This window comes from Bactrocera tryoni, chromosome 5 (assembly GCF_016617805.1).
Source record: "Bactrocera tryoni isolate S06 chromosome 5, CSIRO_BtryS06_freeze2, whole genome shotgun sequence".
Classification (NCBI taxonomy): Eukaryota; Metazoa; Arthropoda; class Insecta; order Diptera; family Tephritidae; genus Bactrocera; species Bactrocera tryoni.
The window spans coordinates 80,663,580-80,686,677 of NC_052503.1; the positions used below are offsets into that span (position 1 = coordinate 80,663,580).

The 23,098-nt window shown below is 37.1% G+C and overlaps 1 protein-coding gene across 3 annotated transcripts in view; it reads right to left on the bottom strand.

Annotated features, from left to right (window-relative positions):
* Positions 1–23,098, bottom strand: part of LOC120777359 — a 176,382-nt gene that overhangs the window by 128,037 nt on the left and 25,247 nt on the right. For all 3 annotated transcript variants that reach the window (XM_040108628.1, XM_040108629.1, XM_040108627.1), the window contains exon 2: positions 16,839–17,509. The gene's annotated coding sequence lies outside the window, so the exon portion shown is untranslated. The remainder of the gene's footprint in view (positions 1–16,838; positions 17,510–23,098) is intronic.

Genomic DNA, 23,098 nt, shown 5'->3' on the forward strand with positions numbered 1-23,098 from the left:
TATTTTTCGTCTTTAATTTGCAATCTTTCTTGAAAACTTTTTTGACGCTTTTCAAAAGTAATAAGACCCGGTTAACCATTTAGACTCAAGTGCACTGAAAACATAAATTTAAACTAATAGCATAGCTTTAAGAGTTTTATCCACGAAATCGTCTCCTATACTCTTATCTCAACAAAGAAAATTACTTCAAACATCTTCGAAAAAGCGTTTAAAGTAAAGTCGTTACGGAAGACCATAATCGTTGCAGAGAAAAAGCAATCTAGGTTATAATCATAAATTACTTATGCTCATGCTAACATTCTTCACATCTCATACAACCCTGTAGTTGCTCAATCACAGTTCACTTTTAGGCTCCCATTTAAGACTACAGAAATTCTCTATTGTTTTCTATTGTAAGCTTTCAGACCTAATCCGCCTAAAAATTATGTCTCATCCAGTTTATGAGAGCTTTGCGCTTTACGAGTAATGATAACAGTAAATCAAGTTGTTTTCTATTTGAAGCAGGTATGACTAAAGCAGAGCGCCATCTATTGTATTATCCGTTTAATGGAAACTTGCCGAAAACACTTTTTCAAGGCAATAACCAAATATTTTCCGGTTAGTTTCCTGGCATAAAAGAAGTGCATGAAAGCCGTAAGGGAATTTATAAAATTTTAGATACCCTCTCATCTTTACTTCTACAATTTTTATTAACCCTTGTGTATATGGTAAACTAATCATTTTCAGATATTATCAAAATAATTCAATTCAAGAAGTTTCTCACTTTACAGAACTAAACCCAGTAGAAATAGCTTAAATATTGGCAAATAATTATTAATGAGCCTCAATTTAAATTAATTACATATTAAACTCATTTAACCTCAAGCACCGCAGGTTCGCACAGTCACACACACCCACACATACACAGATGTTTATGTATATATAAATTTATATGCATACACATACTTAACAATTATGCATATTTCATTTCACACACACCACAAAGCATTTGACCACCAATTTCGAGTTTAATCAGATTTCTGGCATTATTTTATGGATTTTAGTTTCGTGTTATTTCCTCAATTTAATATTGATTGCTGTGGTTAACCGAAAACTATAATTTCTTGGAAATTGCCCGCTAGGAGCAGCAACAAAAATCAACCCACCAACAAATACAACAACACCAGTAATAAGCAAACATTTAGGTAAAAAGGGTGGCAAACATCAGTAAGCGCCGTCAACAACAGAGGCCACGAAATAGTTTTGAGAATTTATTATTGTTACCCGATTTGCACGAAATTAAATTGTCGGAGGCTTTCGCTAAAACAAAACTATAAAAACATTATAGCAACGGAAAAAAGATAAATGGGATCGTGAAGCGTTCTGTGCACTACATACTTATATGTGGGTTTGTTGTTGTGTACGCTTTCGTATATTTATTTTGCAACAGGCAATTTTGAATTTTCCATTTCACCGCCTAGCAAATGTATAAACTAAATATTTACCGTAGTTTTGGAATATTAGTAAAGCGCTGGTAACCCAAGGCTTCGTTTATTTATTTATTTTCCTCATATTTTGAGTCAAAATTTTTCGATATTTAGAATGCTAAATATTTATTTATTAAATCAACAACTATCTCTATGAATCATCATGTTTTACAATTTCTAAAACAATTTTCTAATTAATATGGCAATACAGCGCATGGTAATTTTTTTGTCACAGCCTTTTCATAGGCAACATTTGGCTGAAAATTTCTGCTTCGAAGGCATTTTAGAAAAATTTAGCTTTTACATTTCGTTGACTAATTTAGTTAGTTGTAAAAATTATTGTTTACTCATGTAAGTTATTGATTCGGAAAAACAAGTAATTATAGTATCATCTGCAGAACCCAATTATTTACCAGTTAAAGCACTCAGCAGCGATATGCAATATTCGATGCAATTTCATTGTAAAACTCCAAAGAAAAATATTTTTAATATACCTATTTTAAAAAAAATAAATGTTGGAACAAAAAAAAATTTCTTTAAAAAATACAAAAATAATATTTTTAATATAACTATTTAAAAATATATATGTACATTTTGGATTGTAAGAGGCACGCCTAGTGTGAAATTTTGAGAAAATCGATGAATAATCGAAAGTTTATATCTTTAAAAATTTATTTTTAAACGCGTTTTTCTCTAAACAATCTTTTTCGTATTTGTTGCAGTGATAACTCGAAGACTAGTGATCCCATTGCCATGAAATTTTCCGCTTGATCTCAACATAATTCTACAAATAATGACTGAATCGGGTTTTTTTAGACGTTGTGACCAGCCTAGTCCATATAACTTATACCAATTGTTGATTTTTAGATTCTGTAATTTTCAAGCGTGACACAGACAAAATTTTCTTTGGTTTTTTCAGTATAATCGATTCATACCAGTTTTTCTAATTATACCAGGTTTTTGTTTTGGTTTTCAATTACCCTAAATCGAAGCACATTTTCTTTTATTATAAGAGTATATGTGGATTATACCAGTTTATTTAAGTTTTACCAATATATTTGATTTAAGCCAGCTATTTTCTAGATTCTCTAAATTCTAAGTATATTTAAACCAGTTCTTTGTTTAGGTTCCCATTCACCCTAATTTGGCAAATCGAAGCAATTTTTTTTCTTATTCTGCTATTTGTGGGTTATACCAGTGTATCCAAGTTATACTAGTCTATTTCACTTACACCAGCTACTTTATATGTATATTCTCTAAATTCTAAGTTTGAAGGCAAGTGATATTTGATTATATGAGTCTATTTGAGATAACCATTATTTTTATAAATACCAGTTGTTATTTAGGATCTCAATTACCGTAATTTGACAAATATTTGACAAATCGGAAACAGCCATTATTTTACAAATGAAAGGCAGTTTATATTTGAGTATACCAATCTATTTGAGTTATGCCAGTCTGTTTGAGTTATACTAGTATATTTCATTTATACCAATTGTTGTTTTTAGATTCTTTTCTTTCTAATTTTAAAAAACCGAAACCGTATATTTGGTTTATACCAGCCTATTTGAGATCTAACAATGAATTTTATTTATATTAATTTTTTTTAGATGCTTTACTTTTCAAGTTTGACAAATAAAAGGCAACTTCTGTTCAAATTATTTATAATAGTCTCATTTATACCAGTTTTTATCAATTTTGTAAAATCATCTTCTGTTTTGTTATACTAGTTTATTTGAGTTATACCAATTTAAATTATTTATACCAGTTTCATTTATACCAATTTTTTGAACAATTATACAAATAAGAATATTTGTTGGGTTTGCTTTAAATAAATGAAATTAAATTATGAATAATTTGTTAACACTTGGAGCCGGTTTAAAGTATATAAAATATATAAAAATTATGGCACTGAAAACATATCTAATAAAAAAGTTTAACGAAATACCCATTTCATCCATAAACTTGCTACTTTGCAACACTAATATTTATAGCCGCCAGTTTCAGCCGAGCTTTTCTGCATAAGCTTGATGGTCATAATTAAATTCAGCGATGCAAATGTATTTTCACTTTTGTTTTTGTTTTACTTTTTGCTTTCGCCACTACATTCATTTATTTTTGTTAATTGCATTTACTTGTTATTTATTTTGTGCGTGTATATGAAAATATTTCTTGTATTTTCATCCACCCACCCACTGCCAACGTCAGACGTCGTCACCAAGCAAAAACAAGAATAACAACATAAACAAAAATATAAACAAGAATATTTTATTAATTCCCCAAAGTAAAGTCGGAGCGACCAGGAAAAGTAGCGAAAAATAGGCGCCGACTGGCAGGCAGGTGAGGCGCGGCGCTGGAGCAGTGTGGTTGGTTCGGTAGCAGCGCATATTTGCGGCGCAGTGGTAAGCGTCCGCTCGCCGGCAATTTTCTTTAATTTTGCTTATAAAATTCTTATGAAATTCGTGTTTTGTTGTTAATGACGTGATTTCAGCGCAAAGCAAACACACAGGCGGCGCTAGGCGGGACGCGGCAAACACAACACACCGTTAAGCAATATTAAGACTCATACTCTGCCGCACAATGTGGCAATTAAAGTCATAGTGGTAAGAAAATGAAGGGGCACACCGGAAGTCAGGCATTGCTTGTAGACCGGATATGCTTGAGTGTGTAGTCGTGATTGTGTATACACCGTTAGACATATATATATATATATATATATATGCAAATATGTTTATGAATAAATGGACCGACAAGCAGTTTACTTTCACTAACGCCCTTCAAGCCTGCCGCTTCTTAGGTCTTAGTTGTTGCAATGTATTTTTGCGAAAGTGTTATTAAGGAAATACTTTGAGGCGTTGAAGTGTTGACAGCAGCAGTGCGTTTGAATGAAGGGCCACAAGTGCTAAAAAGCATGAAGCAGCGCAAGCAAGAGCAAGAAAAAATTAAGGCAACCGAAAGTGGGCGCATAGCAAACGGCAAACGAACTAAAGTAGTGGCAAGAGTCGAATGTGGCAGAAAAACGCAACACTTTCAACAATAATTAAAGCCTTGGCCAGCGTGACAGTGATGTGTGCTGCGGCTGGCGGACCATGAATTCGGCAAGCCATGAAAGTCATCAAAGTTTGGGTTATTAAATTGCCTTGCCGGCAGCAAGCTCGCCTCGGCCTTAACAGAGCGAAAAAATTGTTTTTAATTACATGCGATGTTTTGTAATTGAAATTTAAGCAAACCGCAAATATCTGTTGATATGTATGTGCTGTTATTTCGTTGTATAACAATTTTGTGGCATTTTGTAACCCAGCACTGCTGGGCGCCTTAAAATAGACTATGGTTTGATAGGAATTTTTTACATTTGAAATTCTAATGAGCCGAAAAGATGCTAAGCGCACAGGGTTGATGCTCGTTAGTGTCCATGAACAAAAGGATGCGTTATTTTAGAAAAATAATACAAAGTCATGGCGCTTTATTAAAAATAAAAATGTATTTTAGTGCATGTGAGCAGCAAAGGTCAATATATTGGGTAGTCGAAAAAGTTTTTTCGTATTTTGTTAATAGATTTCCTTGCAGTTGTGTATCTACAGTGCTACCAATCATTCTGTCATACCATATGGTGTCGGAAAAATGAGATTTAAAGCTTCATTTAACCAAAAGAAATAAAATTCGGGGAAGCTGAAAAAAGTAACAGCTGTTCAAAAATTTGTGAAAATAATGAAGAAATTCGCTTTACTTTGAAATTTTTGTATAGAAAAGGGAACGATGCCACACAAGCCACCAATGAAATTTGTGAAGTTTCAGAGACGATGCTATATCAGTTCATGTAGCACAACAATGGTTCGCTCGCTTCCGTTCTGGAAATTTCGATGCGAAAGATACACCACGCTGTGGTCGACTTAACGTTGAAAAAGACGATGAAATTGTGGAAAAGATTGACCAGGACCAACACTGAAGCAGCGATGACATCAACAAGGGACTTTAAACTATTACAAAACGCCTGACTACAAAAAGAAGCTCGATGTTTGGGTACCACATGAATTGTCTGTGAAAAATTTAATGGACCGAATTAACATATGCGGTTCTTTGCTGAAACGAAATGAAATCGAACCATTTCAGAAGCGAATGGTAACAGGATTCGAAAAAGGGATCAAATACGACAATAATATCCAAAAAGATAATGGTCCAAACGTGGTGAAGCTCAACAAATGATCGCAAAGCCAGAATTGACGCCTCGAAAGGAAATGCTGAGTGTTTGGTGGGATTGAAAAGGAATCATCCACTATGAGCTGCTCCAGTCTGGTCGAATGACTGATTCTACATTTTATTGTCGGCAACTGATGAGATTGAAGCAATCAATTAAAAAAAACGACCAGAACTGATCAACAGAAAGGGTCTCGTCTTCCATCAGAACAATGCAAAACCAAACACATCCTTGATGACTCGTCAAAAACTGGGAGAGCTTGGCCGGGAAGTTTTGATGCATCCACTATATAGCCTTGACCTTGCACCATCGTACTATCATTTGTTTTGGTCCATGCAGAACTCCCTTAATGGAGTAAAGTTGGGTTCAAGAGAAGTCTGTGAAAATTACGTGTCACAGTTTTTCGCCGAGAAACCAGAAAAGCTTTACACTGATGGAATAATGTCTCTAGCGGAAAAATGGCAAAAAGTGGTCGACCAAAATGGTAGATATTTGGTTCATTAAAGTACATTATAAATATAAAAAAAAAGTTGAAGTTTGATCAAAAATACGAAAAGACTTATTCGACTACCAACATTTATTCTGGCAGCTATTTAATTCTGACATATCAATTCAATTTGAAATGAGTTGTTGGTGGGATATGGACAAATTGTGCTAAAGAAACTTCTTTAATGGTATTTTGAATTTGGTTAACCCAAAAACAATTACTAAAAACACGATAACTATGGAATACTTAACAACAATTTAAATTCGCCAAAATTTTAGTTATACTTAATAAGATTTTATTTTGTTGTTCAGTAATTAAACGAACACTAATTAGTTCATTTACTTTTCACCAAACAAATCACAACTCGACTACTAAAAATCGGCGTTCACTCATAAATGAAATTTAATTTAATTTTTTACCTAGCAAAAATACATATGCTACTATAAAATGTTTGTGCCGCACGCAATCATTTAATTTACAATGATTTTCTTTCCCAATTAACATTCCAGCAGCAATAAAAATGAGAAAATTTCTTTTTATTTGCATGCCGATGAATACACAAAAATTTATTGCCACCTGCAATTAAAACGATTTCCATTATGCACAAGCAATTATAAAATACAAACGCACATACATACATACATACATACATACATATGTAGGTACAATCATCCATACATACATACACACATAAATATATATGTAGACATAGAGCTGCTCAAATGAAATTCACGCACTCATTTCGACAGTCACGTAGCTGCCATTCTCTGCAGCCCTACCACCGCCCCGACGCCGATTTAATGCATCTATTGCCTTTCAGTCATAAATAAAATGGCATTAACTCTCAAATAATCCTGTTGGTCGCATAAAAAGACAAATTATGCCTTAATTCAGCAGCTAGTCGAAATTTCGAAATTGCGTAGCATACTTTTAGGTCATTAGAAAGGCAAACAGCAAGGAAATGAAGTTAATTTTATTTAGCACACCTGTGTGCTGAGTGCACGGGATTATTTGGCTTTGCTTTCGACTATATTTTACTTTTTTTTTGTAATATTTCACTGACCTCTACGCAGCTGCAGCCATACAAAGTTGCTCTCAATTTAATTTAGAATACTTTGGAGAGGTATTGTTTGTGAGCTTAGATGTGAAGGGATGCATGGAGCGATACATGGCAAATAATTCACTTTATATAGATACTTATATTAGTATTTAGGTGTAGATAGAGTAGCGAAGATTAGATCGCACCTACTTTTTTTGAGACTGTTTACAACTAAGCCTAACCGAAGCTCAAAAACTTACAGAAAAAGCTAATTTGGATCGGAATCTGCGCTCATATAGTATGTAATAGGAAAACGGCATACATTTTCGAATTGAAATGTCATGAATGTAAGCATTAGTGGGTTCCAGGACCGAGCAGTTAATTTATTACCCCGCTATATGATAGATTACTTTAAATAAGCTTGAAATAAAATTAAATAATAACACGTTACTTTTAAAAACATCTGAAGACCCACAAGGACAGTAGACTTGTTCAAAAAGGAAGGAATGAAAGTAATCATAGACCCAGCAGAGCCATCATATTAAAATATTGTTGTTTTTTACGAGTGGGAACAAGTCGGTGCTAACTTGATCTTACCTTATCTAGTCCGGATTCTTAAGATCTCGAAAAGGCACGGTTATATGCTTCGAGATCTTTCTAGTTCAGAATGGAACCTACTGAATAGTTGTAGGAGTTTCAACTGAACTCTAGACACTGGACACACATAGGGTTACGATAAAAATCTTGTTGGACGCATACTGGTAAAGCTGTAATGAGGAAGGAGATATGGAAGCATGCAGATGCTTGCTCCTTGAAGGTCCACCGTTCTTTAGCCTTTTGAAGAAATAGTTCCGTAGTTTTTTTAGTAAGGCAGGAAAGCTGGATATTTTGATCCACATTTTCCAAGGTCCAACTTTCTTTAGCCCATTGCATAAATAGGTCCGTAGTCATACTTGCGGCGAACCAGGACAGCCGGATCTTTCGACCCACACTTAAGAGCTTTTGACTGTTCAGCCTCGTAACCTAATGTAGTCTTTGTTGTTGGAATACTCTTCCAGTAATATTGAGCATTCAAGAAGCTACGGCTACTCCAAAACTTGAAACAATTCATATTGAGATCTTGTGAGATGGAACTGAGGCGTACTTTTCTTTCAATGTTGATGTTCATGATAATATTTTTTATCAAATGAAGCTGCGTGCTTGTTGTTCAAACACAAAACACTTTCTGAGCAAACCTACTAGGCTATATTTCTAGCATAAAGTCTTTTGAGGTGGAGGATGGACTCATGTTTAGAAGTTCACGCAAGTAAGGAAAGTTTTCTGAGCGGCATTCACTTGGGAGTGGCAAGAAATGATTCTTTTACATATGGCTCAAGCAGCTCAAGTCTTCCGGTCTTAGACCAAGTATCCTTTGGGTAGCCAAGGAACATCCGTTTGAAGGCGAGCTAAAATGAGAAAGCGAACCATGCCTCCCCAGAATTTTACACTGAGTTTAGGGCCCTCCACGCAAAAAACGCCTCCAATGAAAAGAAGAAAACAGACTCGATTGAGAAAAGGCATGCATATGGAATGTCCGGTCCTTTAATTGGGAATGTGCTGCTGCCCTGCTTGTTGATGTCCTCGTTAAAGTTGTTTCTGCCAGTAAAGAAGAAGAAGTCTTCTAAGGTAACAATCTCCAACAGTCCATTCATACTTCTTAAATTTTAACTCTCGCTTCAACTTAGCATATTCCACCCACTGTCGACAGAGTTGCATGAAAGTAGCATAAGTTTTGCTTTTCTCTGCTCCTTCATGATAAACTTGCATAATAATAATACATAAATTTCGGACATTCTTGAAACTTTCTTCCGGCTTCCTGTGAGTTACATATTTTAGTTATTCAACAACCTTTTCCGGCAGTGTACCCACACACAATGCGTACAATTTGTTACGTTTATTGAAATAAAGTGCAAAAAATGTTAATTTTCAGATATCTAGGCTAGTACAAAGCACAGCCTGCCAGCCGTTTCCTGCATGCGCCTCACCGGGTTTAAATGAATTTGTAGAAGATAAATAAAAAAAGTATATATTTAATATTAAGATATTTTTTCGACGTCTCACTCCACAGATTTATGCGTAACGCGCACACAACGGCGCATAAAATGGAGGAAACAAAGTGATAGCAGTAAAGCTGTTGAATAGTGTGCACGCATTCATTTGGCAGCACGCACATTCGTCACTTCCGTTATGCCGCGACGGCCATTTGTCCTCGGCCTCACTGCCGACGCTGCTGTAGCCACAATTTCCGCCCTACAAAAATATGCTAAATACATATTTCAGTTTCAATTTGAGTTCGCATTTCGTTTATTTATTCTTTCCACTTTATTCACAAACTTCACAAGCTTAGCCCCACGCCGTCGACAAGCTGTTGGCTAAGTGCGCGCAACAGTTACACCTGTCGCCGACGCCATATCGAAGTTTGCCTTGACTCTGTCGTACACTTTCTTTTACGCTTACGCTCATCCTACGCGCCGCGTCGATACTAACGGTACTGCTATAATCTCATAATAACAAATTCCTTCCGTACAATTTCAAAAACTCGGCAGCCCGTAAGTGAAGAATGCTCATTTCGCATTGCCCCGTCGGCAAGCTGTGCCGCCCCTCAAGCGTACAAGCGCACAGACCTCACCTACGGCCTCGTACTGTGCCGCACGCGTCAGCGGCTTGAGGCGTCAACGAGCTGAGTTTGGCTGTAAACAACCGACGCCATAGTGGATTATAAACTTCACATGGCTGGCGGGGAGGCGGAAGTGCAAAAGGTGCTGAAAGCAGATAGGCTAGCGAAGCCATTGCAACAGTCGGCTAATGTTGGCACTGTTACAATAATAATAATAACAAAGAGAGTAAAAAAATTGTGAATTTAAAAACTGGTAGAAGGTAGAAGGCAAAAGGCGCTCATTTAAAAGGTGAAGCCGAAGCACAGGCATGGTATGCTTTGCTGCTTCACATGCTGGGTGGGGGCGTATGAGTAACTTCGGTGCGTGTACGTGTGCCAACACAAGGTTCAGTGTAGCTGTTGAAGCATGTGTGTGGGTAAGTAGTAGGAAATACAGTAGATATCCACGCATCCGTAGTTGCTTTACGCATGCATGTATGCATGAACTGTTCGATGTGAGTGTGCAGATGGTGCGAACAGTGAAACAAAATGATAACTTGTTAACTTAAATTGCGGAAAAAGAGGTTTAAAAAATAGTAGAGTTAATTTGAAAAATAAAATGAGAAAATACGAATGCACCGAAGCTATAATACCCTACAAAAAAAAATATACAAGAAATTGATTTTGTTCGGTCGATTTGTATGACAGCTATATGTTATGGTGCTCAGACCTCAACAATTTGCTATGATATTATTGTATTGACTTGGCTAATAATCAGTGCTAAATTTCATTGTGATAATTTATCAAAAAAAAAATTTTTACATGCAAACACTTATTCCGATCGTTCAGTTTGTATGTGTGTGCGATATCGACGGTTCCGACAAATAAGCAGCTTCTTTAGGGTGAAAAGAAGTGTGTAAAATTTCAGAGCGATAACTCGAAAACTGAAGGACTAGTTCGCATATCTAGTGTGAAGTGGATAAGGAGATATAATTTAATTCAAAAAATAAAAATAAATAAATAAATACTAAACATAATAGTTAAAATAACACTTTTGAAGTAACATTCTTCTTTCAAACTGCCTAAAAAAATTAAATTTTTCTACATTTTGTCCCACTGTCCCCCCTCTACGCCTAATTGGTATGAGTGTGTGCTTGAGTCCGCTTTTTCAATTTATGTTCACAGCTTTAACGTTAAGCGAAACACATCCGTATCCATCGTGTTTACCCAGAGTGCCAGCAATTCAGGCACTTGTAAGGCATAGACTGGCCCAGCGCAACGCGCCATCCCCAAACCAGTCGTTTGATAGCACACCTTCACGCAACCTTTCGCACCGCTCTCATGGAAGTAAATTAAATTTTTATTTTTATTGCGAAAATATTTTATTTAATCTTACGACAAGCAGGCAATGAACACCATTTACAAGTGCATACACATACATACATACATACATATGTATGTACATATGCGCATATGGTATGGGTCGCCTGAGTGTAGGCTGTATGTGCATGCACGATATGTATATGCACGATATTTCACTTTGGTGTAGTGCCTCGCCACTCTGCCTACTTTGCCACGCAGTGTGCAGTACCTGTGCGTCGCATTGATCTTCGTTCGCGTGAGTACTTGCTACCGGGAGACCAATGCTATCACTCCAACGCTCGCTGCTTGGCTAGTGGATGCGCGGAAGCGTAAGTGGCCATCACGACCGCCATAACCACCGCGACCAACAACAGTTACCCAACAACTGCGACACAAGCGCAACAGTCAGTAGGAATGTGTGGCATGGCGCACATCTTTTGACTTTCGTCTCGAATCCACTTTGCCGCGCATATAGCATTGTCGTCGTGTAGTTGCTGTAACATTGAAGCGCGACGAGTGCGTTGTTCGGTATAAATTGCATTTTCCGTTTCCTTTCCAGTAGTGCCCAACGCTCATTCTGTCGAGTACTAGTCTATTTGTGTGCGCACTCAAATATGCTCATCAGTGATGGCGTATGTTCATTCCGAAATGAGTTTTCTTACATGCTCGCAATTTTATAGTGAGTGTTTCTATTAGGGATATTCATTTTTTAGAGCCCTTCTTCAAGTTGCACTCAAATTATTGCAACGGATGACTGAATAAGAAAATTCATACAAAAAGTTGGAAGATTCCTAAAATAATGAATGAATGTATGAATGTTTGCCAGAACTAACTAGAACTGCGTTCTCCTGTATTTCCAGCTATTTTCCATACTCCTACCATCTAGCTAAGGATCTGCCTAAAATACACACTCGGTACTTCTCAATAGAGCTCTCGCCGGCTCTCACCCGCTCTCCTTGTTTCTACTTCGCAATATCATACTTTACATCTGCTCTTCCAATACTCCCATCGACTCTCTCTCCTGCTCTCCCTGGTAGTCCCAAGATTTCTAGGCCGCTCTCCCATATTCCCATCTGTTTTCTATGCACTTACATCTGTCTAAGGATCTTTTCGTCTCCCCCCGGCTCTCACTAGCTAAAATCAGACCTCGGTATTTCTCTCTAAAGCTCTTGGTAGCTCTCACTCTTTCTCCTTGTTTCTATTCCGCATTCCCATTCTTTTACATCCGGTTTTATAAGCTCTCACCGACCCTCTTTCCTGCCCTCTCTGGTAGACCCAAAACTCATAGTCCTTTCTCCCATATTCTTATCTCTTCTCCATACACCTGCCGTCTCTTTAAGGATATCCTCGACTCTCAGTGGCTACCTTCCATCCTCGGCATTTCTCTCTAAAGCTCTCGCCGGCTATCTTTGTCTCTCACCTGCTATCCCTGTCTCTACGAAGCATTTCCCATACCAAAGGACAAAAATAATCCAACTAAAACCCCCTGTATATATAAATACTACATACGCGTCCAAATGTATGCTTTTCCAGCACATCGCGTAAATTTAAATTCACCAACGATTCCACTATTCACTATATGTACGTATGCCCGACAGTGTAATTTTGCGAGCAGCGCCAATGAGCTTGTACGTAATTTCTTGAAATGCTTATGGTGCGCTCTCTAATCTCATAAACCGTTTGAAAATAATAATAAGCCAATTGAAATTATGAATTACCCGCCACAACGTTTAGCATGAAAGCAAACGGAAAGCAAACGGAAAGCAACAAAGAATACCAGAAAAACCGACAAAATAGCATAACGATACAATTTCCCGCCATATTTTCTCCCTACACGTCGTGTGTTTTATATTGTGCGTTCCCTCCCTCCCGAATTGTTGTTGTTGCGCTTTCTTATTGTTTAGCTTATGCTAACTTTTTAATAGCCCATAGGGAGTTATAAATTCAAATTTAAATTAAATTCCCTGCCAAAAAATAAAAGTAACAAAAACAAAAATAATATATTTATGTCGGAATATGTTTGTATGTATTGTATACAAGTCTGTGCGCTTTGTAATAACTATTTAGATAACACTTGCACGTCGTAAATCTCATTTTACGAGTAGAGATAGTGTAACTAGATCAAGCGCACGCTTTGGGTTTGGCTAAAGCGACCTTTGGCTATGTGTGATATAATGTCTGAAATATTATATATTAAGTTATATTTCAAATATGAGCATTTAAATGAAAGCTTATAATTTGTTGTTGCTGAAAAGTGAAATGAAAATGGCTGTAAATTGTGTCAGCCCTCGTGAGTGTGTGTTTCATAATTTGTGGCTTAACATAACTGTAATTAGTTGGAGTTTATTACATTTTGATAGCAGCGCTTGCGGCTCTCTTAAATACATGTCTATTTGAAGGCGTTAAGCATTAAGATTTACTTTTCCTCTGTTGCTAATTAAGCAATGAGCTGGGCAAGAGTTGCCAAATGCTTGATTTATACACACTTTATACAAAATGTTGCACCAAAGTTATACAGCCTTCCTGTCAAATATCATTAATCATTGTTAAATGATTGGAAATTGAAAGAAATATATTCACCGCAAGCCCTGGCAGTTTGTGCTCTATTTTTGTTAAAATTTTGGTCCCAAGGTTGGACTTCAATAGTGACTTCCAAGTGAGAGTACCCTATGGAGGGGGTCAAGATAGGTAATCTACACCGAATGGTTCAAAATGGACAGTGTGTTAGAGACAGAGATATACTCCTAAGATCTTTATGTTATCCTCCAAGCGGAAGTACTAGGCACTTAGAAGGCCTGTGGATTTATCAACTGCCTTTGAATTTATCAACTACGGGGGATACAGAAGGCAACCGTTTACACAGACATCCAGGCGGCACTACTAACCTTGTCGTTTCCAAAGATCAACTCCAGCGTAGTAAATAAAGCGAGGAAAGCTCTAAACTTACTAGCACGACCACTCAACTTAGCCATAATGGGGTTCCCCGTTATGGCAACATTTTCGCAACCAAAAAGCAGACGAGTTGGCTAATTCGGGAGCCTCTCTAGCCGAATCCCAGGCAGAGACAATACCATGTCCGCTAGGAACGATCAAGAGGAAGATCCGTTTCTACGGCAGTCGGGTCTACCTAACCGGAACGGAGCTGGATTTTTTATCTGGTCAAGGACTGCTAACTCGGCAGAATGCCGCTACAACAATAACAACATCAAGAGGGCGCTCAATACTCGATTTGTACAAATAATGGTACGAGGATAAAGAAACAGATATGAGCAAATTATGACAAGATCAAAACTGAAGACTGATTACATAGGTCTAGGAAAAGTAGGTACAGACTTACAGCTACCATAACGGGGCATTGGCCATTTGGAGAACATTCGTTGAAAATGTCCTATATAGCACTTGCCGTAGCTGCAAACTCCAGAGAAGCAAGAAAACAGTTATTCACTTCCTATATGACAAATAAGACATCGAACTTTGGGAATCCATTAGATAACAAACCTTAAAGTTCTATCTACCAAAAGCATAACTGAGATAAGTAGTGTCATTGAGGGCACCAAATGGTTGAAACACAATAGTGGAGCGTGATATTAACATATGAGGTCTTACCATAGTGTATCAAAATAGCGCTAATTAAGTCTGAAAGGTCAACACTCTTACCTACCTACCTACTCTGTGTTTTCTTGATTTAATTTCGTAAATTTTTCCAAAATTTTCCCTAAACTCCGTTATACCTTAAGAAATCTTCGCCTTTCTTCGAAAAATAGTAATTACAATTTTGACCGTTAAAATCGTGGGACTATGAAATTGCCGGGAACTCTATTTTGCTTAGTTTTATCCATGAAAAAAGTGTTTTACTAGTGTGGTTACTTCGAGATACCCTCAAGTAATCTCAGAAAAGCGAGCAGAAAAACTAGATCAAAAAGAGGTTTATAGAATTTAGCTAAACTGTAAAATGGTATAATTTTTGAAGAAAATTCGAGAGGTAAGCTTGAAAGATTTAAATTTTACAAACAAATTTATAGGTCTGAATGAATACCTTCATATGTGGGGCCTTTCCGGATAACTAAGATCAAGTTGCCTACGATATAGAAGAAATCATATTGAAACATGTTTCATAGACATAATATATTGAAGATATTTCTAATATATAACCAATATGTACCCAGTAAATAACTAATGTGTAACCAATATATAACCATTTTATAACCAAAACTCAAATTTTATTTCAATATGAGTGGTTTCGGTTATGTGGGTTTTCCTTCACCTGCAAACTTATGAAAAGTGATGTTACGTTATTTTGCATTTTAGGTGATACTCTTCTATTTATACTATATCAGCAAATCTCTTACTAAAAATATACTAATATAGGGTCCTAAAACTACTACACTAAAAAAGCAAAAATGCTAAGCTTTGATCTACTGATAAATTTGTAGTAACATTTCTATCGGCAAATAGCATTTAAAAGCAAATTTTTTTGAATTTTACTATGCCTTAAGCTAAGCACATAATGAAGCAGAAACGTTTTTTTCCACGACCGTTAAATATAAATAACTTTTTGCATATAAAATTAGTTTAAATGCGGACTAATATATATATCTACACATATGTATATATGTATATAGCCTGAAGTTTTTTTGTTTCAAAGTCAAGCCTTAAAGCAACCCTCCTAATACAGCTTAAGACTGACAATTACTAAATTAATTACTTTTCAATGGCGAGTGGTTACTTTATCTGCATTTTTGTTTCATTTCTTTTTCTATCCAGTCAAATTACTTAATTTACGGAAGCCCTACGAAACAATTACCAAAATTCAACATCAAAGGCAAGCAGGAGTATTAAGCACAGCGGAGAGAGAGAGAGAGAGAGAAAATGGAATTACAGACGAAACTCGAAGCCGAAGCCAGGCAGACAAACAAGCTAATGAGTGCATAAGCATATTTTTTTCATTTAATTTGCTTATGTTTTTTTATTTAATTTATTTTTTTATTCTTTTATTTATTTATTTTTGTTTTTGTGCTTATTCCTAACCTTTTTTTTTGGTTAGTCTTATATTTCTTTATATTGAGTTATAGACCACCAGCGAAAGAAAACTGCAGCAGACATTAATTTGGTAGTCACAAAGTCTGATAAAAATAGCCAAACGTAGACTACACTAAATGAGTTAAGATGCTTAGAAAATAACACTGCATGATATGTGAAGTAAGTCGAGATGTGAAGACCGGTGCTTGGATAGATAAAAGAAATAGCGACTAATCCGCTTGCCAGCATTGGAAGCAGCTGAGGTGTGCGGTTGACTAGGCGGAGGCATACAAATTACGGCAAAGCTAAAGTAGAGAAGGCCTGCAGACAGCACGAAGGCGACAATAGTAGGCAGTCAGACGCTATTAAAAGCACGAATCACAACAAATACAAAAAACAAAATCTGCCAGCAAATTGTGGATTTCCCGGGGTAAAAGAAAATCATTTAAGGGTAACCAGCGCAATGTGCCATTGTCTTCCGGCTAAGTGTGTGTGTATGCAGCTTGAAGTGGTTTTTCGCTGCTAAATATGTGTACGTGCGTTTGTTTGTGTAAGTGTGTATGTTGTTGTTCAAGCGCGCAGTTAAGCCGCATTGGGCGCATGCATAAATTCTATTTAACCTACTTACTACTTACCTTGTGACAAGCGAGCAATTTCCGCTCACCAAATCGAAGGCGCGTCTGTCTATAAATGTATATGTGTGCATATATGCGTGTGTGTGTGTGTGCTTATATACTTGTCGTTATCCTGCGCTGCGAAGACACAAGCACCTTTGCTGTAAGCGCCTATGCGACTGCCACTCGTCTGTGATGTGTTAATCCTCGTGAAATGACAGGCGTGGATTTTGCTGCTACGAATGGGATTAAGCGCAGAATGTCGTTTGTTTTTATGCGTTTAATTTAATTTTATGTTTTGTTTGATTTCGATTTTCCACCCACTTTCTATGTAATTTCGTATTTTTCATCACTTTTATTTTTTTTTAATTTTATTTTATTTCTTTTTTGCAATTTTATTGCGTTTCATTTATTATTTGCAATCGCTTGCTACGCGCACTCATAGATTCGTGTATTTATATACCGTTATATATTGTATTTTTTTTTTTTTTTGGTTTATTATTTTTCACTTTGCATTCACACTTTATCCTCGCACTTTATTTTAGATTAAAAGTGATTGTTTTAACATTTAAAATTCATTTGATGTACATTCAACGATTTCCCAGCCATGCTCAGTGCAGTGTATGGTGGCGCACGGCGCTGGCGCATAACCGTCTACAGCAGCTTACAATGATTTAAGCCCCGTTAATACGCTGCAAAAATAACAACAGGAAAAGCGAGTGTGTGAGTTTGAGAGAGAGAACGCAAAAAATAATGGTTTAAATATTTTATATATAAAAGTAAAATAAAGTGTTAATATCGCCATCATACTTCTACATATTCATATGTGTATGTTAGGGTGAGCTAAAACGAGATAATAGCGTATTTACAGTTAAAAAAACATTTAGAAAATTAAACCAAAAAAATTAACTTTGTTTGCAATATCCTTCACAAATACAAAAGCTTCCTTACAAGCACTTGAATGCTATCGTTAAATTTGTATGGCAGCTATATGCTATAGTAGTACGATCTCAACAATTTCTTCGAAGACTGCATTGTAGTCTTAGATAATGTTCTGTGCCGAATTTCATGATGATATCTCGTCAAATGAAAAAGTTTTCCATACAAGTACTTTACTTCAAACGCTCAGTTCGTATGGCAGCTATACGCTATAGTGATCCGATCTGATCAATTTCTTCAGATAATATACTATTGTTTTAAATAACAAACAGTACCAAATTTCATGAAGATAGCTCGTCAAATAAAAAAGTTTTCCAAACAAATACTTTATTCCGTTCGCTTGGTTTGTATGGCAGCTATAAGCTATAGTGGTCCGATATCGGCCGTTCCGACAAATAAGCAGCTTATCGTAGAGAAAGGAAAGTATGCGAAATATCAGATCGATATCTCAAAAACTGATAAACTAAGTCGCTAAATCGACTGAGCACGTCATGCTGATCATTTATATATGTATATAACTCATAGAATCTCTGATGTTTCCTTATGTGTATTACAAATATCCTGACTAACTTAATATAACCTGTTTAGGGTATAAAAATCTGTTTTCAAGAAAATTACCAATTTTTTTCTTATTGAAAAACTATAAACCAGCCTCATAAACCTAATTTCATAAACTCGCTTATACGCCTATTAATTATTACTTCTATTCCACGTTTAGCCTCCCAAGCGGATTTCGCAAAAGTGCCGTTCATTAACCCTCTTTAAATTATTTACTCCGAAAAATTAACATTTTTCAACAGCCCTCACATTTGCTACCAACAATCCAGTGCTACCAATGCTGCAATGCACAAGCAACCGAGTCCATATAAATACAAGTGCAAGCAGTCGGCTACATTTATAACGACTAGCCGTACTTGTATTAAATTACCGTTCGCTTTTTGTTGCCCTTCCATCATTTTATTACATTTAATGCTTTAATTTACACAATGTCACTGCCTTTAGCAGCTTTCTGCTTATCCCTGTTTTGTTGTGAATTACATTTTTTTGTTATTGTTGTTGCTAGTTTAACATTTTACACGCACACATTGATGTGCAATTGAAACTTCTAAAAACGAGTTGAAATAATACCGCAACAACGTGTGCAACTGTTGAAAGGCAGGTAAATGGCATAAGCAAAAACAAGAACAAGTGATATTATGTGAAGAGAGTACATCGCAAATAATTTCAATTAATTCGAAATATATATAATTTAATATTATATAAGGACTGGAACTTGATTGATGGATTTTTATACATTCACCTTAGGGCCCATACCAAGCACCAAGTGAAAACCACCTGTTCCTGTCTATGGTGACTGACTGTGCTGGTAAAAAATTCCGCGCAAGAGAAGCTTGTGAAAATCAATTGTTCCAGTTTTTTTACCTTCAAACCGCAAGAACCTTTCGATCAAATAGACATATGTTTAATGGTTGGTTGTTTGACTGAAAAGGGAAATACTTTAACCCCAGAGACAAGGCGGCTACACTTAGGTCATCACTAAGCCCATTATAGAGCCGAAGTTCAAACATTGAGAGCCCCGTGGAATATGTCCTGTCTCATACGGCTGAAGGCTGGGTATTGGTATGCATAACGCTCCAGCGTCTCATCAACCTCCGCGCATGCTCTGCATTCCGACGATTTTCATAAGTGTAGGTGCCGGTAATGATCACCACAATGTTACTAAGCTCCCTTTTGCCTATAATTAATAGTTTTTTGGTCTATTCATCATCAACACTACCCCAAAGTAACTTTATGGTATACCCTGTGCCATTTGTGTTTCATGGGCTCGCATGTTCCTCTAGGGTCCATTGCTTCAAACCACCATTGAAGGTGCTGAATGGCCTAAGACAGCTTAGAAGAATTGTGTCTCCAACTCCCCCTAACAGGCCAGCTCATCTGCCTTTTCATTCTCTTCTGTTCCTATATGAACGGGTACGCAGATGATGTTACCAGAGTTAGCGATTGAGAATCGAGTTATAGCCTGCTAGCATAAACTCACTCAATGAAACTTCGTATTGACGCTACGGATAGTCTTAAGTTCCAAAGGTCTAAAATCATGAGATGGCTGGCCGTAAGCGTTGTTGATGGTGATGAAGAGATCATTCGGGAATTATGCTGCGCCGACAATCATTGGCTAGATATGAGTGAGATAATATTGCGGCTAGGGGAACTATTTTACTTCCATCATGAAAAATATAAAAAAAAGGTTCTATAACATACAGAATGACTCATAAGTTCTTGACAAAGAGAGAGGGAGTTCAATACAAAATATTTATATATTATACCACAACGTCCCTTGCCAAGCAAATTTTCTGTCAGTGTACGAAGCAAACTCAGACAGCGCATTGTGGTAAATATTTCATTTTCTATACTACTATATGTATGTAATTTAATAAATACACACATATATATATATGTATGTAAGCACAACGATATATTGTATGAAATGAAAGAGCAAAGTTTCAATTACAAAGCCTTGTAAATTTTTGTAGTGCCACCAGAGGAGTAAGCCAACTAAGCGAACAATCAACGCAAAAAGCCAAGCAGCAGCCAAACAGTTAATCACACAACTATCTGCCTGCATACCGACGCACATACAAACACACCTACTTATGAGGGGAAAACCGGCAAGCGAGTTGGCGCTTGTGATGGGAGTGGAGCGCGAGCGTAAGTCAACACGGCAACGCTGGCTGACACAAAACGCAATAATTTCAGCAACTACTAATTACAACTGTTGAAGAAGCATCAAATGGCAAGCAGTGCGTCGAGCCACTTGCCAGCGCATTCACGCAATCATTCACCAACACACACGCGCACATGAGTAGAGGACTCACCGAGCTGCTCGACAGCTAAACGTCAGCGCACCGACACTTGCCTTGATCGTTTGTAATATGCTTTGTTTACTAAAATGTTGTTAGTATTGTTTTTAGGTTTTGCACTTGCTTTCTGTTGTTGTTGTTACTGCTGCTGTTGACGTATTGTCATTTGATATCCTGTTAACGACAAAATACATCAAATAAGCGAGCAAATGAAAGAGCAACAGCCACATGCAACTCACCACGAACGAAACGGAGTCACAAAAGTAATTGTAGAAGCAGACGAAGTGGAAGTGGAAGTGTAAGAAGAAGAAGAAGCAAACAAAGAGGAAGCCGTGTTATAAATGAGCGATTTTCAAGTGAGACAGCATGAAATTCTTGATAATTGCTGCAGCGTGTAACAACAACAACAAGCTGAAGCTTTAGCTACGACTGCACCGAAGGTATTATACCCTACACAGTTGGATTTCTTATAAGTAGCATAAAAGGGTGTACAAACAGCTTTAATTTGATTTTGTACGATCAGTTTGTATGACAGCTATAAGCAGTTATGATCCGATCTGAGCAATATGTTTGTGAATTGTAGCATTATCTCTGACAATAATCTGTGCCAAATTTCTTGTAAATATCTGCTCAAATAAAAAAGTGCTCCATATAAGGTATTAATTTTGTATTTGACAGTTTGTATGTTAGCTACATATATGCTATAGTAATTTGATCCGAACAATTTCTTGGGTGATTACATATTTTTCCCGGAAAATAGCCCTTCCCAAATTTCGTGCAGATATATTGTAAAATAAAAAAGGCAAGCGCTTGATACCGATCGTTCAGTTTGTATGGCAGTTATATGCTATAGAGGTCCGATAACAACAATTCCGACAAATGATGAGCTGCTTAAGGAGCAGTGAACGGATGCAAAATTTCAGAACCATATCTCAAAAACTAAAGGACCATTTCGTATAGCGTATTTACAGAAAGCAGGAAGCCTGTTCAGGGTATAAAAAGGCATAGCAGAAGTGGCAACGACGGCAGCTGCTTACACAGCCTAACCCGCCGCCAATGACAATGCTAATGGCAAGGTAATAGCATGAAAATTGTCAAACAGCAACAACAACAACAACAACGACAACTACGCAAAAGATAAATATTGCCAAAGCCATTTCACTAGCTGTTGCTAAAAACCAAATTGCCAACTTTCTCAAATTTGTCGCCGCTTTTGTTATTGCAGCTTGTTGTAGTGTAACTAGGATTGCTCATGTCACTGCGCGCTCACCTGACACTACTTGGGAGAAATATGCTGCTTCGTCTCGTCTACCGCCAAGCCTGCTCTAAATAATTGCTGCTGAAGACCCGAGCAACCAAGCGAGACGCACTAAGTAGCTGAAGTTTGAGTAAAGCTCTTTTACAATTGCCAGCTTAGCGCAATGATTTTAACTGTTCGTATGTAGTTTTACAATTTAAATGACTTTTGCAGGCGTAGCGTCTACTTGTTTTTCGAAACTCATATGGATTTGTGTGTGTGTATATTATATGATTTATTAGAGCATCATTTGGGAAGGTTTCAAATGTGAAAGTAGGCGGAAAACAATGTTGCGCTTACAACTGAAGCAGGCAGAACCGGCTTTGAATTCAGAAAATTTACGATTTTTTGATTGAACAGGCGCTTTTTACACAGGTACGATGTTAGGAAGGCTTCATCATATTAGTTTGAAATTCTTTTAAGTAGGTAAATTCCAAGTACCAGGTTCCATTTTGTGATCACCACAAATTATTTAAGGTGATCAATATTAAACCCAGCAACTTCGTTAGATTCACCAAAGGTGTGTCTACCGAGATAATTCAATCTGAGTCCGGCAAAAGTCGGGCATTAATGAAAGAAAGGACAAGATGAATCCACCTCACCTTCCTCCATATTGCTTTAGCAAAGAACGTCCGACAGAATTTTGAGCCGGCAGAATATTTAGCCGGACTGCATGTTAATCCATTGGACAGTGTCCAGTCAGAACAGAACAGAACATATAGTTATAACGAGATTGACTCTGCAAAGAGCCAACAGTTCGGAAAGCCTCACACGGTTCAGTCAGGACCAAAAGGATCTCGCAATCACACAAGTTCTAGTTGTTGACAAATTCTAGTTGAGCTCACTGGAGGACCAAAGATCCAACGGCTGAAACTGTGTAAATTGTCCGCTCCCTAGCAAACACATAACGATTTTCTAGTTTGTGGCTGTGACCCGGCACTCAAACGAGTCTAAAATGTAAGAAGCTTGAATCTACTGGTAAAGAGGTCATGCACTCCTTGACTAGTTTTGAACGCACATTCAGCAAGCTCAAAGTCAGTAAAGCCGCCCGGCTATCGAACACCGCTCTGAAGGAAGCTGCACTTCGGAGCAGTACATCTACTGCTGCCTTGAAAGCAACCAGCTCCACTTGAAAGACGCTACAGTGATCTGGTAGTCTGAAACTGGAGTTGATGGAGAGCTCCAGA